General features: G+C 39.7%; 1 protein-coding gene across 7 annotated transcripts in view; it reads left to right on the top strand.

Annotated features, from left to right (window-relative positions):
* Positions 1-16,213, top strand: part of RGS6 (regulator of G protein signaling 6) — a 231,979-nt gene that overhangs the window by 12,944 nt on the left and 202,822 nt on the right. The window lies entirely within an intron of this gene.

The following is a 16,213-nucleotide window of genomic DNA, read 5'->3' as shown; positions in this document are numbered from 1 at the left end:
TGTGATGGAAAGTCTTATTCTGAGTTACTTTGGAGGTAGTATTAAAGCTGAAGGAAAACAACCTATTTGTTAAGATATTGTTTGCCTCTAGGGTAGGCTTATGTATTGTCTATGATATTTGTGCTGTGTAATTTGATGAAATCTTGTAAATATTTTTTATTTAGCCAGCAAAATATTTTGTATGAATCATGTGAAAGAAAGTGCTGTGTAGTTCTGACAAAAAATAAAATGTCTCTTGCGTGGCTCAAATAAGTTACCATTCTGGCAACTTGGGAGCTACAGTGTTAGTTTATGTAATACAATCCTGGGTAGAAAATATTTTTTTCCACTCGTTTCTACATCTTGGAAAATAGGTGTAGATAACTAAAGTGTTGGGTGTACATTATACTGATTTCTGCTTGACTGCAATCTTGATGACTTTCATACTATGAGAAAATAGTTTTTTTCATACTGAGCATAAGTTGTTTGAAGTGTTACTTTTTGATAACCGCGATTTTGGTTTGGCTGCTGCATATTTGGTTTGGAATCTGGAATTGTTAACATGGGAAAATTTTCTGGGTAATGTGTAGGCTTGTTTGTTTTGAATGTGTTATGAACACACTTTGACTGCTAATTTGGAAGCAGCAGTAGCTGGTTAGTCAGATTGTCTTCTGGAACCTGTTTTCTAAGAGGTCCAACACCAATAGATGGAGGCAGATCTGGGATAGGAAGGAACTTTCTGTTTTCGTGATCTACAATTAGGGCATTAAAGCTGTCCTTCTGCAGAGAGTATGCTTATCTATTCTTGGAAATAGAATTTATTTTTATTTGAATATGTCTCACTTTCCATCTCACAGCATTCCTGCTTAAGGATTTTTTCATTCGTTTGCCTACTACTGTTTCATTATTGTCACTGTAGAATAAGTCTTGTGAGTTCTGTTGTACCAATGGAGGGGAGCGTGCTCATTCCATCTGATTCATCTCTGCATGCTGGTGTTCTTCAGGTGATACTATTATCAGCCCTTCATAATAAAGTTATGTCAAAATACACTGCTATCTTCTAGGATAACATGCCTCACACGTTGTTCAATAGTGTGGTATTCTACATTAGGCAAATGTACATCTGTGAGGTTTGTTTGTTTTTTATTGGTTTCGGACAAAGTTAATTTCTATTGGTTGTTGGCTTTCTAAGCTTAATTTATTGTTGGTTGTTAGTGATGTATTATGCATCAATTATACGTTTCTTATGTTGAGAAACCATATGCAAAATCTGGGCCAAGACTTTCTCCTTTTGTTTCTCTCTCTCTCCTCTCTGCAAATGAATGTTTAGCTCTTCATCTCTGATTTCCTTTCAGATGACTTGATTGCCAGTAATGAGTGAGAAAAACACTACACTGGACTCCCTGAAATGCAGAACACAGTCTGTCTGCATATCATGCAGTTCAGTGTTGGTGTTAGTTGAGTCATACAAAAAAGGGAAAAAAGTTTTCCTGCTTGTATTAAGAAACCTGAGGTGCAATTTATTTTTGATACCCACGAGGAAGAAATAAGGGTCTTCAATAACAAGGCCACAGTAATTTCTGCTGACAATTGTTTCATTGTTTGTCGTAGCTTCCTTCTTGCAGTTCTTTAGGGGATGTAAGGTAGACAGAATGGTGGAGAGAGAAGCCCTTTGTGTACAAACTCAGTTCATGCTTTCTTTACTGAGTTTCAGTTAGGTCTATTTGAAACTCAAAAGCCACCAGAGTGTTCACAGTATCCTGCCTTTGTTTATAATCACTGGTGAGAGGTATGTGTATCTAAAGGACAAATCAGACCTTATATGATAGTGAGGGTCCCTTTGGAGCAAAATTTGTTTTGTTTATGGAGAAAAGCCTAGAACTGACTGTTCTCTTTACTTACATACTTAAAGCTAAGTGAGATGAATTTTGGCCATGCAGAACAAAATAAACTAATTTGTTTTGAATCCAATTTGTTTGTGATATTCTCTATGGACTTCTGCAAGCAAACTGACTCTAACTACTTTGATTGCTAAAGCAGATGGTCTCAATGAGACATGTCTTATTTTCCTCTACCTTCAAAGTTAACCTTTTGGGGGCTGATATTTATGAAATTGTGTGGCATGTTATTTTTGAATCCAAAATGTTCCATGTTGCCATGCTGTTCTGGAAGACATCTGTGCGTAAATTACATAATGCAGGTGCAATCATTACTGCAAGTAGGTGTTTGGGGTATGATTTGCCTCACCCTCTGCTTGTTAAGGTGAATTGTACTCTAAATTATGCAAGCAGTATTGAGTAGACCCCCACTGATTATAATGGATACCTGACACCTAGCTGATGGGTGATTATGTCATGTGTAGACATTTATAATTAAGATGTATCTTGGTCTTAGGATTTGGGCTATCTCTCACCTTTCTGTATGCTTCAATACATATTCCTGAGCCCCGGGCTGCTTATGGGGTGTTACGGGTAGCACTATTGCACTGTTGGGGCCTGCTGTCTTTTATCTTCTCATGTGGCACATTGATATCCAGTGAAAGTAAGCGTGCGTTACCAGTTAAGTACTGCTCTGTGAGTTAAAAAGTCAGAGCTGCATTTTCTTTGGTCTGATCACCATCTGGAAGTAGTGCAGGTCTTGTTCGGAGTTACTACTGGAGGGCTGGTAGGCAAAACTTAAAAAGGCTTTGAAGTGCATTAATACTCTTTCCAAAGGAGCTACTGCAGAAATGAGTGACATCCCTGTCCTCAGCACAGTCTGTAAGCATCATATGGGTGCTGCAGTACAGAATAAAAAGATGCAGTGAGAAACCAGAAGAGGAGAAAGATGCACTCCAAGCAAGCAGTAACAGAAGATAGTAATTTGTTTTAAACACTTGTCACTATCCTTTGAAATTTGGCCCTCCTTCCTTTGATTCCTGTTCTTGCCTGCAAGCAAGGTTCATTCTGTCCCAGGGGCTCTTTTGCTCATTGTTCCAATACTTCAGGACCTGAAAGTTCACGTGCTGACTGTATCAAAAAAAAAAACTGCTCATGGACACTTTTTGGCATTAGACCTGCTTAGGTTACTCTAACAGTGGACTATGGCCAAAAAGAAACCTTGGTAGATAGAATCATCTTGGAGAAAAGATGATGGAAACACTGTTGTGTTGCTGAAATCAGGGAAAGAAGAGTCAAAATACTTGGGGCTGACTAAATAGGAACTGAAAATACCAATAAGGAGGATTTATTTAGAAGTGCTTGTGGGCAAGAAGGATAAAAATACAAAAATGAAGTGGGGAAGAGTTCATAAATGTTGCTGTTGGAGTCATTTAGAGGCACTCTGATCACGTATGCTCTGTGAGATTTCAAAGTCTGTAATCAAAGAAATGACCTAGATTATTTGATAGTACATTTCCATCTCTGCTGCTAAATTTTGCTATGCCCATCTGGTCAGCAGTTACTGAGTTAACTTCCAAATTTTATTGTTTCTCATCATCAATCTTTTAAACAAGCAGAAAAATCTAATTTCCAAAGGCAATTACTGTTCTAAGTAAATGTAATATAAACTTGCAACTACCACAAGATGCTTTCAGAAGAAAATCTGGGTTGTGTGCTACCATTAGTATTTGCCAGCCTTATCCTCTTTCTAAAGGCTCATGTAAGATCTGTCTAAAAACCATGTAAAAAAGAAAGCAACCTTTCAATAGCAGCTTTTCCCTAGGCAGCTCCCCATGTTTCAGATGTAGTGAATATCTGGAGTGCTGCTGTGAGAATGTGAGGCCAAGGCATTGATGGGGAGGGAAAAGGAGGCAGGGGCACTTGTGAAGGCAGAAGTTAAGGCAAAGAGATACGCATGCAAGGAATGTGTGGACCAAAAATCAGAAAGATGAGAGGAAGAAGCTTTTGTTAAAATCTGTATTTTACATTATAAAATAGAATTGGGATCTAGTTAGACTGAGACTACTATTTGCTTTTAAATTCCACTTAATATTATGTGAAGTCTATCTTAACAGAATACTGTCTGAACAATCGGGAGCAGAGCAAGTGGTAAGAGGTTAGTGCAAGTGATGACTTAGCAGCAAAGGAGGAAAAGGCTGATGATATGAGATGATATCCATGCACGTAACTTCAGTGCATTACTAAATGAAAGCACTCTATCTTTTTTTGGATTTTCTTTTTTGTGTTTCCTGAGTCTTTCAAGATTTCATGGTGTTCTGGTGAGAGACTTGCATCATGAAATGCCATTGGATTCATTATTTGTAAATATTTATATGCTTTTTTTAGAGCAGAACTTCTGTTTACAACAGATATTGGAGAAACCACCTCTCTCCTAGAAAATAGCGTAAAATATAAAAGACTAAAAGGCATTTAAATTGCTGAATACTTCTGGCATTCTTTTTATTTGTCTCTTGAGTTATATTTACAGGACTTTCAGCTTGATTTTTTTTTTTTTATATGTGAAATCTGAGATTCTCAATTAATTCTGTTTTTTAACTGGTTCTTTAACACAAAAATAATAAAATTGTGATAAAAATGCTTGACAGTAGACATAGTATAGTAGACATACACTCTTTGAATTTTACACAACAATTTGTCTGTGCTGATGTTAGATACTAGTTTATGACATTTTAATCAATTGCTCATATTTCCTAATCTCTACCCCGTTTCCATATTAAAAGAATAACTAAATTGGGATTGAATATGAGTGTGTATCAGTACTTTGAGAATAGAAACCCATCATCTTTTATATCTTCAGAGAATGTGACATGGTAATAGAGAATGGGCTGGGAAGAAGCAGTGTCGTTAGCTAAGGAAAACTGAGTGAGATAGGAGACATAATTACTCTGCAAGAGTGCTCCATGGGAGGGATGTCAAGCAGGGAGAAGTCTTAACTAAGTTGAGGACAGTACAGGCACACGTGCAGTTTTTAATAAATTTGTGATGAATAAAATCAACCAGGGAATTAGAAAGTGGTTCCTAATTCTTAGTAATGCAGAGCTCTGCAGCAGCCACCATCTGGAGTAATGTGGTCAAGGAACTATTTGTTTTTAGGATAGATATCAGTATATTTTTGGATTGACTACATGGCTTTTCCTTGCAAAAGTAGAGAATGGCATGCAGTGAGCCGGGAAGTCATTCTGACTTTGGTTGTATCTTCCTTAGTTTATCTTGAATGAGAACTAAGATACCTGCAAATATTTTATTCATGCAATAGTACCTCTGCACTGCTGAAGTGTGACATGTAGGTGGCCTTGAACAGTGCTAGCGCCGCTGACCTTGACTGTGGCTGTCCGGGGTATCTTGGGGTGGGTAGAGCTGGGGGCTGGGGAGATGTTTTTGCATCTGTTGTGTACAAATGATGAGTTATCTAAAGCATCAGTGCAAAGTCATGCGAAGTTGGAGTCTGAAGGACTTCAGAAGCAAATGTTCATCTTTATCTACACTCAAATGGTCATCTAATTGCAGAAATGTGCTTGTAGTCAGGTGGAGGTGACTCTCCTACAGGGAGAGCTTGTGGGTACTTTGTGGTTTGTTTGAGACTTAGCTGACGTTGACTGTCCAATGGAGCAGGTAGTCTGCAAAGTTTGAAATATGAAAATGTGTGGTAGGTAGGCCCTCTAATTATTTGCTTGTTTCTCTTTTCACGTAAACTCGTGCCTACATATATACACTTGCATGCCTTTGAAATAATGAGGATGAGCAGGTAACCTTTATAACCTGACTATATTTGTTAGCCTGTTAGAGGATATATAACACCCATAAGTCTGTGGTTCCCGATGAGATGCATCTCAGAGTCCTGAGGGAATTGGCTGACGTAGTTGCCAAGCCACTCTTGATGAAGGACCTGGTTTCTAGAATGTACTCATAGAGTCGTGGTCAATGGCTCAATGTCTGGATGGAGATCAGTGGCAAGTGATCTGTGGTCTGTACTGGGACTAGTGCTCTTTAATATCTGTATCAGTGATATTGACAGTGGGATCGAGTGCACCCTCAGCAAGCCGAGCTGTGTGGTGCAGTTGACATACCTGAGGGACTGGGTGCCATCCAGAGAGACCTGGACAGGCTTGAGCACTAGGCCCGGGAGAACTTTCTGAGGTTTAACAAAGCCAGTTACAAGGTCTTGTGCCTGAGTTGTGGCAACCTCCCCTGCCCCCTCCTTCAGTACAAGCTGGAGGATGTAAGGATAGAGCACAGCCCTCCTGAAAAGGATTCAAGCACACTGGTAGATGATGAGTTGGACAAAGCCAGCAATGAGCCCTCACATTCCAGAAAGCCAACCGTATTGTGGGATGCATCAAAAGAAGTGTGGCTAGCAGGTCAAGGGAAGTGATCCTGCCCCTCTACTCTGCACTTGCGAGGTCTCAACTGGAATACTGCATTCAGAGTGGAATCCTCAGAAAGGAGAGATGTGGACCTGTTAGAATGCATCCAGTGGAGGGCCACAAGAATGATCCAAGAGGAATAGGGGATGAAACACTTCCTCCAAGAGAGCTGGGGTTGTTCAGCCTGAACAAGAGAATGTTCCAGGGAGACCTTGAAGTATCTAAAGGAGAGCTATAGGAAAGAAGGGGTCAGACTCTTTAGCAGAATCTCTTGTGATAGGACAAGGGGAAATGGTTTCAAACTAAAAGAGGGGAGATGTAGATTGGGTGTAAGGAAGAAGAATTTTACAGTAAGGATGGTGAGGTACTGGTGCAGGTTGCCCAGAGAGGTGGTGGATGCCCCATCCCTGGAGACACTCAAGGTCAGACCGCAGGGACCCTGAGCACCCTGACCTAGCTGTGGGTATCTCTGTTCATTGCAGGCGAGTTGGGCTAGATGGCCTTTAAGGGTCCCTTCCAACTCAAACGGTCATACGATACATCCCATATGCTTTTGAAATCTCTCCATTCTATTCATGCTTGGAGAAAATAATTTCTTTTGGCATTTTACCCGCATGACTCTGTCTTTCTGTTCTTAGAAAAGGTAGCCTTAGCTCAAGTGTATTGTGCCTGCCTTATAATTACAGATTTTGGTGATAAGTAGCCATTTTAAAATTCCTTGTGTTTTTCTCCGTATTTTATGTTTGTTGTTTTGTTTAAATTTGTTTATTTAGCTTTCTTTCTCTGTTCCTCTTTGTAACTGAAACAGACTCTCTTGCATCCGTCAGAGTCTAATTACTGTGATCTATTACTTTAGCTGTTCTCAGAGGCAGAAAAAAGACAAGCCAGGACCAAAAGCTATGACAACTTCAAAGTGTATTTTTAGCAAAGCAACCAGAGCAATTTTAGAACACAGATAAAAAGGGAAGGTTCAGCTAGAGGGTAAGATTATGCTGTTCTAGCTGTAGTGTGTATTCAGTGCCTTGCATTTCTGGCAGAAGTTCCCTTCTCCCTCTTTCCAGTGTCTTTTTCTTGTTGTTAGCTTTTTAAGTTATAGTCTTGGAATATTTTCATTTTGTTTGATTTATTTTTTGTACTTTGTTTTGGAAAGGATACTAAATAAGATTGTTCTGCCAATGGCAGTATTTTAACCAGGAAACTGTTTATTTTGTTAAGAACAAAACAAAAAGAGAAAGTAGTGAGGGAGAGACTGCAGAGTTTGAAAGTCAATGTATAAGTTTTTTGCTATAATCTGTTTTACAACAGAAACCTCCAGAAATGAAAATACATCTTCAGGATGGTAGATTGTCATCCTGTTTCTGATCAGGACACAAACTGAGTGGCTCTTACTAGAAGAAAATCAAAATCCAAAGTTTCTGTGTAGATTTGGTGTGATGGAACTGTGTATGTGTACTTCTGTACCTAACATAGCCAGTCTTCAGTTCCAGGTTGTTACATAAGGTAGTATCTTCGAGTGCACTCGCTATGTCTATGTAGCATGGCTGTGTGCTGTTCATGTTTTCACTGAGCTGGATGCAAATTCTTGTTCACCATTAGGCAAAGGTTGCAGTGGTGCTAATGAAATGCTCCAATGCGAGCAATCCACATCTTGATAGTTGTAGCCGTGCCAAGGAGGCACATGTATTCCTTGTTTATTTTTTTCCTCAATTTCCTTAGGCCTTTTATTATTGCTTATTATTACACCCTCGGTTTTTATTTCCGTTTCCCCTTCTTCTGTGTCGTTCTGAAACCTTTTTGTTCTCATCAGGGAAAAACTACTCAATTAAGGCAATTTCAATCAAATCGGGACCGAAGTGGTTTGTTTATTAGAGACATAGTTAGCCAGCAATCAGTGAACTGTATCAGGAAGATCAATGTCAGCAGTACAGTGGATAAGCTACAGTACCAGACACAGTGCTGACATTCAAACACAGTTCCATCAACACCCATTTATAGCTGGGTCCCTGAAGTAGTGCTTGCACACAAAACCACGTGTCCCCAACATCCCCAAATGAGTGGGTGATGCAACACCCACAGGGCATGGCTCTGCCCCAGGTACCCTTCATGCTGTGGGGGTCCCTGTATTGCTCCCAGCAACCTGTCCAATGTGATGGGGGTCCCCTCCCAGTGGCAGGATACTCAGAGTTAGGAGTCCCTGTGTCTCACCCTGGGGGCTCTGCCTCTCATAAGATATGTTCAGTTGTTATATCTCTGGCTACTGTGGTTCTGCTGAGATTCTTGTAGCGCTTAGCACTGCAGAAATCCCAGGTTTTGCACACTGTGTCCTCACCCCGACTGGTGATATTGTTACTTTGGTGTCTCTTCTAAGGCAGATTTTCCTGTGAAGGAGGGCTCCCAGACTGGCTGATTTCAGGAGACAGCTTCTGCCTGTTTCAAAAGCAGTATTGAGCCACAATATTAAGACAGAGGGGAGGAAGGTTTCAATGGAAGTGAACGAAATCCACACAAAACTACTTTCCTGTGTGTGTGATATAACTTCAGTTAAACCTTTCCTCTATCCTGATTACTAAAATATCATTTCAGAGGATTACAGATTTCTTTCACAAGGCTCCGAGATGAAGTTTGAGTGGGAGGATTCATTTCAATAAATAGAAGTATGTGTGCAGGACCACAAAAGTATGCAAATGTAGTTCCATTTAAAAAGTCAAGTTTTACATCCTAAGACATTTTGAAGGACTCTTTTTTTTTTTTTTATTATTATTATTATTTTTTTTTCTCATGAGAAGCTGTCAAACCGTGTTCAGGGGGAAGCAGTTCTATTCTTTTTTCCTTTAGCACTGTATCTCCATTTTCCTTGCCTCTCCCTTCCCAAAGCAGAAGAAAATTGAAATTAACCGCTAACTGCTGGACAGTGAAGTGCATGAGTCAGGGAGTTGTACTCTCATATGAATACACTGAGTGTATTAACTCAAAGGCTACATGTGTTTCTGCGGGAGGTGGGGAAGCTGAGCAAATGTATTTGTTTTTAATTATTTTTCTCTACAGTCTGTTGTTTTCTATTTTCTTGCTTTAAAACATCTCATTAATGCTGCCTCGCCCTTAATGTTTGGACATTATATTTGGGACCAGTAATTCTGAAGATGAATTGATGTGTGTTTGTGACATACACAGGAAGTGACAAAACGCACCGTCTTTTCTAATGCTTTAACTGAGAGTAGAATGGAGAAGGTAGGAAGAATTTAATCAAGAATATGCTAATGAATTGTTTACGTCTCTCCCAATTGAGAGAGAAAGCGAGAGAGTACTTGGTTTTATCTTAGCTATATCTACATTTATTGTAAAATCACAATTCTGACAGATTGTAGTTAATTAGAAATGGTTCTACAGTTGTTTTTATGTCTAGATACAAAAGCCTTCTTTTCCTAGCACATCTATGCTTGAGGAGTTGCTTTTTTCTTATTCTCTACCAGTAATTTTCTGTTGTATTTTTTCACTGTTTGATGCAAATGTTTGTAGTCTATTGCATATTAAGAATTTTAATCTCTGACTCTGCTACCATTTAGCATGTTTTTTTTTTCTCCTCATCTCTTGCTTTTGTTGTGGATTTCAGTCAGGAAACCTGGAGCTGGAGGACTGTGAAGGCTTAACATCCTCTCTGCTCGCTAGCACAGTTCTCCTCTGCTTGTTGGCATGACCATAATGCAGGAGATGGTGCCCCAGACAAAGAGAATATTTTGTTCACTGATGCTGTAATTAGATGCCTTTACCCATCAGTAAATCCACACAATTTTGTTAAACATGGGTTTGTAGCTGTGTACAAATTAGCTCATTCAATAACTTGCACAGACTGTCACATAAATCTTGGCAGCAGTGGGTTCTTGTCACTTGCACTGCTCCCTGCTGGGTTCTTGATAGTAAAATTAACTGGAGTTCTGTTAATTATATTTTTTCCATGCCTGGAAAAACACAGCTATAATAATGGTGCTACTTCTGGCTGTTTGTGTGCGGAAGTAGTTTAGCCATTGGCTTGTAAATAGAAAGCTGCCTGTGCAAAAATAGTGGGTAAACCTACATTATAAATGCATGTAGAAGTGAAAGCATCTGTTCTTTGGGAGTATGGAGTCTTTGTGATTTCCCTCTGTCCTGCTGCCAGGAAAGTTACTTACTTCAGCAGTGACCTTCCTGAAAGTATTTTTGACTGGAAAGCATTTTAAAATGTGTGGAATTACAGCAACTTTTCTTCATGTGAACAAGAAATCTCTGATTTCTTTAACAACAGTAAAAACAATGTTATGTTGTTGATCCAGCCTTTAGGATCAATAGCGCTCACTTCCTCCCACTTGAGAGATGTTTAGGAGTTTTAGGGAATGTAGGAAAGACCTTGACTCAAATTTGTATGATAGTAAGACAGTTTCAAAGTTTTGTCACAGCAGTCTATGCTACATTGTTCATTTCAGGTGTGCGTGTCTGACTTTCCTGGCTATTTGAGGGAAGCATAGGGGATTGGAGGAGAATGCACTGAAAGCAGGCAGGACAGTTGGCTAGCAAACTGGAAGAATAAGATAAGTAAGACTCGAGATTGGCCTTAAAAAGAAAAAATGGCACCTGCTGATTGCAAGAAAGATTTTGAAGTGCTTAAAGGAATCTTACATAGCTGACTCCACTTAATGAGTTGCATGCAAGCTCCAGTTGTAGCCTGTTGCCCATCACTGCATAACACTGATTTATTTGAGAGCATGTAAACGCAGAACAGGGCACAGAGTAAACCTCTGAAGCGAGGTGAAGGCACACAGGCTATGTGGATCTAATCCACTTTGCAATTTCTTGATGAACTTTTTCCCAAAGGCCTTTCTTTGTCAGTCTTACTGTTCTTGTAGTGTAGCTAGCTTAAATGGCGGATGTGGAGGGTGGGCATCCCTTAGGCCCTGATCCTCTCAGTGACCCTGAGGCTAGCTGCCAGTAATGTGTAGTTTGTGGGGAAGTCACTTCACTGTCTGTGATGCATTTGTTTAAACTAGTGAGGAAAGACTCGGTGACCCGGGAGACCATTTGAATGTGTCAGGTTGCAGAGAGGTCCCCAGAGACATTCAAGGACAAGCAGCTGAGATTAAATTCTTTCTAAATGAATTACAGAAATGCGCAGGATGGGATAAGCTTGCTCTATTATTTTATTTCATTTCTCTCTAGTGTCTTAATTTCTTCTCTGGTCCTTTGCACTCATTGCAGCTGCTCACCACCTTTCTCTGATGTAGCCATGGATAGGAGAAGTAAAATCCTTAGGCTGAGAATCTGAATAACAGGTAGTGGAGAGAGACTGTAAGATAGAGGCTGTTTTAGATTCTAGGCTTACATCTCACACACAGACTTGTCTCCAAAGCATAAGGAAACAATGACAGCTTGTCACCTGCTCATGGGCCTGTTGGAAGTCATTTCATTATGGTTCATTTTGTAGCACATAAACCCCTGGCAGAACTGTGCCCCCTATCAGCTGAATTAAGAGGGGAATCCTGAAAGCCAGCAGTGTCCTTGGCTTGTAAAGAACTTTCCAGAAAAGGCAGAATTAAACCAAACCAAAACAGATGTTCCTTTGAAAGTTTGAATTTCAAGTAATATTTTTTTTCTAGCTAGTTTCAGCAGTAAAGTATTTAGCAGTTTTGAGTACTTTCTTTTGTGTGGTGCCTTTGAAATAAGAGAGCTGAAGCTCTGTGAGAGCATGAATTGAGATGTCCAGAAAATATCAGTCTGGGCTCTGGCGGTCATGCTGTTCATATATGTGGAACCTGACAGTTTCATCTTATGGGAAATGACCAGATTATAGGAGGTGGCAGCAGTCTGAGCACAGAGCAAACCCTTGTCTTGTCTAGGCACCCACCATTTTGGGAGCCAGGGTCTGTGCTGGAGGAGCCTGTTAGAAGTTGTCTCTCTCTGGTGCTCAGCAGTTTAGATAAAAAAATCACACTCAATTTTGAGTGTCCTGCCAATTTGACTTGAGCTAAACTTGAGGAAAGTCCTGGGAAAGGTCAAAACTCAGCTCTAGTTTGAGACTGAGGGGTGCTTGTAAAGTGCTCAGAAAACCCCAGGTTGTTTCTGTTGTTACCATCTACAAAGTCAGAACTTCACAAAGTATTGAGGGTGCCGCTGCTGCTTAAACCAAAGACAATGGAAAAGAATACCAATAGCCCCATTACAGGTTTGGAAGGGACATCTCTTGCACAGGCTCTTGTAGGCAAGTAAATCATATTGAAAGGAAGGCTTTTGCCCTAGTTTCAAAATGAAAGCCAACAACAGTTTTAGGTTCATAATTGAAGTTTACTGATCAATCTTCCTGTTTCTGCAGAACTGCTTAAAAACTGAGATTATGTAGAGTTGCTGTGGTATTACAGTGGTCTGATGACATTGTGGTACTCCTCAGGCGTCTCAGGAGTGGACCTGAATCATCCTTGGCAAATCTCTAAAATGTATTTGCAATCTGTTGATTATTTAATTATATTCATTTCCCATTTCATGAGAAAGAAATATCTCTCTTGACAGTGTGCTGAATACCTTTTTCTGGGCCTTGACCAGCACAAGCTGAAGTGGGCTGAACAAAATGAAATAGCTGGTGGGTATGGTAACAAATGATTCATCAAGGGGTGGCTGATGACTGGAAAAGGGCTTTTCCATTGCCCATAGCAAACAGCTCTTAACTGCACAGAGCAGTGAGGTGACAGTGGGTGTTTCAGAGCATTGAATGTTCTACCGCTTTCTGCCTTTGGTAACCCAGTGACCTTAGAGTCTGTACTAAGAAGCTTTTTCATCTCAGAAATCTCTGCCTTGTATTTTGGGTGTTCATTACTAATGCTGGGGTCTGATCCAAAAAATGTTTTTGCCTCCATGGAATGCTTAGTGTACAACACTTGAAGTATTGCTGACAAAAACTTGTGCCAAATAGAAACTTCTTTTGCCTTCCTGGGTTCCTAAGGATGAGACTTCTGAAAGAAATGTCTTAAATATTTAATGAGTTGTTCATTGTTGGGTTAGTAAGTTTGCAAGCAGCTGAACAAATACTCTAGTCATTACAAAACAGCTCTATAATTCATAGTGGAACTATATGCTGTGAGATACATGTCTTTGGCATTTCTCATTCAGGATGAGAATTGTATTATTTAAAGAAACCTTGTGTTTGAGTTATCAGTAAGGATTTTTTGGGGGTTGTTTGGTGTTTTTTTTTTTTTTTTTTTAGTGTTTTTATCAAATCTGGAGATGGAGACCTATAATAGCTCAAGTATTGCAATGCACCCACCCTTCACATTGCTTTGATTTAAATTCTTTTGCTACCTCGTTGGGAACAGTTATTTGAACCCAAGCCTGTGATATTTTAAGTGTAGCTGTGACTTGAAACTGACTTTCATTGGCTTTTCTCCTTCCTTCCATGATCTTTTTTTTTCCAAATCCCTTCTGATTTTTATAGAACAAAACTGCATGTCAAACTTTTCAATTTATTTTACAAAAATGATTTTGTTTACCATTCTTATTATGGGTCCATTCCATCAGTGTTGGACTGCAGCAATGGTTTAGAAAATTTTTCTTATCTATGTTTAGATCAAGGGTTAGGGTTATTGTAGAGTTATATTTAGATCTGCTGGCTTCTTGATTTGGGGAGATTTTCCAGAAACATCACAAGAAACACATTCCCTTTTCTGCAGCTTTCTGACTGAAAATGGATATGTGCAGTAGACACTTTATGTGCCTTTTTGAGGCTATCCTCCATGTCTTGGTAGGTGTTGCAGGTCAGCTGACAATGGAGCTAATAAAGGATATCACTACTTGCTTACTTGGGAGGAAGAGCTTGAAGCAGGACAAATGATCTAACCTGGTGGAAAAAACATATGTTGAAAAGAGATGGGTTAAAATGATGTAGGGAGAACCTCTGACAGAACCGTGCCCAGGATGAAGTGAAGCTGAGGACCATTCTTTCCTCTGTCAGGCTGTGTGCTGAATCTGGCTCACTGTAACTTTTAAGATAATGGTGCCCATAAAAGTTGGCCATTCCTGTTTATAGTGCTTTTATGCTCTGTTGCACATGCCCCAGACTCCAGAATGACAGAAGCACTTTTGCACTGAAGCAGATAAAGCTCTTGGGACATTTTGCTCGCCTCTTGTCCTAATTAAAGAGTCCTCTGAATCTCTTAGTTTCTTACAGAAAGAAAACTAAATTTCCTGTACTGTTCTGTAATGGAAACAAAACTTCATCTTTTGTGGTAGAAATCAGGTTAAGTAAAACGGTGGCTCTTGGCCTGTTTTAGGCGAGTTCCTTAATTATGATTCTTCCATTGCTGCTCTTATTTTTAGTCAGAGCATGAGTAGCCAAAAAGTGCATATGAAATTCAAATTTTTTTTTACACATTGTTGAAATAAAAACTGCTTCTCCTTGCTGAAAAATTAATTACTATGTGTTCCAGCACCTTATAAGATATTCATACGTTCTCCTGAGTCCTGTCTCTTCCTGTTTCAAAATGCTGTCTTGAGAGCAGTTCAGGCGAGAGAACTGCTCAGCTATATTTTGTAGTCTTCCTCGCTGCCAGGGAGTCTCAAGATGGCACTTGAAAACCAAGAGATGTACTCCAGGGAAAATATGAATATTAGATTACTCTGGTTTAATCATTTGGGATACAGTGACCTCAATTTATGCATCTTTTTTGGGGGGAGTGGGATGATGTGGTTGCTTAAAGCACTCTCAAAATTCTTAAATGTAAGATGTTTAAAGATGATGAAAATCTCAAATGGTTGCTGCTCCTATAGGATTGCCCAAGATATGCAGTATGTATAAGGAGCTGGATGACAAAATCAATTGTCTCTTTTACTTTAATGACTTTCTGTAGAGATTTTCATTTGTTCTTTTTCCTATCAGACTGAAGAATAACACACAAAGAGACTAAAGAAAAATTTGCTTTTTTTTTTTTTCTCCTTATTTGGGAATGCATAGTATAGATGGCAGTCTGATTAAGGGTGTCCTAGAGGTACTGGTTCTTAACAGGGGAAACAGTTGTCAGCATTAAATCCAGCAGGTAAAGAGCAAGCCCTACAACATAGATTGTCAGGACGGTTCTCTTCACTGAGCCCATTGGAGTGGAGCAGAGGATTGATGCAACTCAGCTGTGCCTCTGTGGAGCTGCTTGGCTCAGCTATGTTTGGAAACTGTTCTTCGATATTTGTGTTTTTGCAATCCAGATGTTACCAGTAAGCTGTTTTGTGTCTGTCACTCATGCCTGTCTTTTCTGGTTAGCAGTTCTCTGAGTCAGCTGCCTTAATGCCTCCTCAAACGAGAAACTGTTGTGAGTTTCCAGCATCTGAGCATCATGTAGTACAGTCTTTTTTTTTTTTTTTTTTTTTTTTCTCTGAGAGAGAGCAGTGCAGGCTTCAGTGGTAGAAGGAAAGACAGAGGAATTTGAAAAAGATATTTTCATCTTAGAAAGTTGATGTGTTTGTCAGATTGCGTGTACCAAGCTCTGGGCAGGATGGATGTATCAAAACCACAACACTATAGGCAGCAGTGCTGGTATTTAGGAAATGATAGAGAAAATGAGGCTTTTGGAAGCAGAGTATGAACAGAGGTAAAATGAAACCTCATGAAATACGTCATCATGATAATTTGTGGAAACATGAGAATTACATCTTGTTCTGTGGAGAAGCGAGGAGACAGGATAATGGCACAAGTCCTTCCAAGCCAATTTTAAATGAGGAAAAATCTACAGATCATTCTTCATTTACTCTGGCCAGCAGATGGTCAGCGTATGACAGGACAGCTGCAGTGAGGTAGCAGTAGGGTATATGAAAGCAGAGCTTTCCCCCCTCTGTGGGTCCAGATGCTCTGAAGCTCAATGAAGTAGCAATGCTCACTGCATGTCAGCACAAAGGCACTACGAGAAGTTACACTGCTGTATTTCTCCC

This window comes from Tympanuchus pallidicinctus, unplaced genomic scaffold (genome assembly GCF_026119805.1).
Source record: "Tympanuchus pallidicinctus isolate F22 unplaced genomic scaffold, pur_lepc_1.0 scaffold3, whole genome shotgun sequence".
NCBI classification, from domain to species: domain Eukaryota; kingdom Metazoa; phylum Chordata; class Aves; order Galliformes; family Phasianidae; genus Tympanuchus; species Tympanuchus pallidicinctus.
This window is presented reverse-complemented; position numbering and strand designations above follow the sequence as displayed.